The following is a 2,470-nucleotide window of genomic DNA, read 5'->3' as shown; positions in this document are numbered from 1 at the left end:
AAGCAATTCAATCCATGCGATTCATTTTTGTCTTGCTCAACGAGGAAGTTCAAATTAAAACTTCTTTCCTTTTCTTTTGGAGAAGTTCAAAAACTTTTTCAAAATTTTCTCATCGAGGGAAGTTCAAAAATAAAAGTTCAATTTTCACGTCTTTCTTTTTCGGGAGAAAGTCGGTACCCTCCACTCGTCTCATGACAAAAATGGTGGAAAATTTTTGCTTTTTCATTTTCAGTTGCTTGTGTCTGCACACACACACACCATATACACACACAACCACAAGTTATATACATGTCATGTCGTGTCAAGTCAAACTTGGTCAAGTCAGTTGGTCAAGTCAATCATAGTCTATACGAGTCCCTTGGAAAATTTTATTTTGTACCTGTTAATGACAGCCCACGTTCGGGGGCAAGCGGACAAATTACATTCCTCGTCCGAGGACAAGCAAACCAACTACAGCCCATGTTCGGGGACAAACGAACCATTTAAGCCCACGTTCGGGGACAAGCGAACCAACTACAGCCCACGTTCGGGGACAATCGAACCAACTACAGCCCACGTTCGGGGACAATCGAACCACCATCATTTCATGGCGCAAGGTTCTCGATACATTGAGACTTGCAATCGTATTAGACAAGTTTTTCCTCAAGCATGGAAAATTGTCGGTCGTTGTCATCTCTCAAAGCGAAGAAGTCAGCGATTACATCATATGTTAACTTTCCTCAAGCATGGAAAGTATCTCAACCGGTGGATTTCTTCAAGCATAGAAAGCTACAAAAATCATCTATCGACTTTCCTCAAGCATGGAAAGTATTACCGGTGGGTTTCTTCAAGCATAGAAAGCTACCAAATTCATCTGTCGACTTTCCTCAAGCATGGAAAGTATTATTCGGTGGATTTCTTCAAGCATAGTAAACCGTCAAATTCATATGTCGACTTTCCTTAAGCATGGAAAGTATTATCCGATAGATTTTTTTCAAGCATAAAAAGCTTCAAAATTCATCAGTCGACTTTGCTCAGGCATGGAAAGTATCTTAACAAAACGTCATCCAGTGGATTCCTTCAAGCATAGTAAGTTACCAAACTCATTTGTCACCGATACACTGGTGTTAGATAAGCATTCTATCCCTTTATTCTTTTATCTTAGAACAAACATTTTTCTGCAGGTATCGACGTATACAGAGTAATTTAGGATCACAGAACATCTTAAATCATTCTCTTTCCCTATCGACTACTGACAGGGTAAAGTCGTATCCCCTAATCAAAAGTAATTCCTAAATCCTCTAACTAATGTAGATAGGGAAGTAGGGTCGAATCCACAGAGAAACGAGTCTTTCTATTCCTAATTAATTAAAGTAATCTAAATTATAAAGTAACCAATATGTAAATTTGGATAATAAACTAAACTACGGAGATTAAGAATAAGGAGAAAACAATATATAAAAGGATCTAGGGCATAGGTTCACCAATAAATAATATTCCCAATCATCAATGCATACATTAATCAGATCATAAAGGGCTTTCGCTACGTATTACAATCACACAATTAATTTACCGGTATTAAATCTCATCTTTCGAATCCCGACTTAACCATTTATAAATTAACCTGCCTATTGAAACTAGACCTAAACATCAATTCTCATCTGTCGAATCTCGAATCAATATTGTTAAACTCATGCATAAAAGATCTGTGCAAATCTAGTCACAGAGCATTAAATCAATCAATAGGAAATTAATCTAGCATTGACAATTAACAACAATAAATTACCCTTTCATATTATTTATGGATCCCCATAAACCCTAGAAATAGAACTACTCACACATAATAAAAACTAAACTAATCAAAGTAATAAAACAAGACATGATCGAAAGGAATAAAATAAACAACTAAGATTAAGAGAAGAGAAATCGTTACCCAAATAAATCTGGAATTAAGAATCAAGTTAAAAACAGAGTGTATAAGAGAGAAAACTAATCTAAAAGCTAAGTAGAGAGAGAAAATCTAAGAAATAATTAAGAGAGAGTAAATAAGAGTAAAGAAAAGTACTAAACTCGTTTTACGGAGAAGTATTTATACTACGTAAGAATCCTCAACTAAAACAAACTTAAACGACGAATAATTAACTCCTAACAATAACACGCGCCCGATTGGGCGAGGCACCGCCCGATCGGGCGCGCCTTTTTCCCTCAGGTACGTTTCTCGCGCCTGACTGGGCGCGTCTTTGGGCGCCAGCCTTTGCTTCCCTCGCCCGGCCTAGCGTGCCTCTTGGGCCACTAATTGGACTACGATTGGGCTCCAATTCTTCTGGCCAATCTGGGTTTCCTCTTCGGGTCTTGAATACTCGCTCCAAATGCCCCGGTATCACATATACCGAGCCCTTAATCACCGGTTCGATTGCTCTAACCGGCCCTGGGCTATAAAAACTGGTCGTGCTTCTCCAATGCTCGTAATTGCTCCATAATATCTCGGGAA

This window comes from Chenopodium album, chromosome 3, assembly GCF_948465745.1.
Source record: "Chenopodium album chromosome 3, dcCheAlbu1.1, whole genome shotgun sequence".
In the NCBI taxonomy this organism is placed as follows: domain Eukaryota; kingdom Viridiplantae; phylum Streptophyta; class Magnoliopsida; order Caryophyllales; family Amaranthaceae; genus Chenopodium; species Chenopodium album.
The sequence above is the reverse complement of the archived record's forward strand: the minus strand, read 5'-3'. Positions refer to the sequence as shown.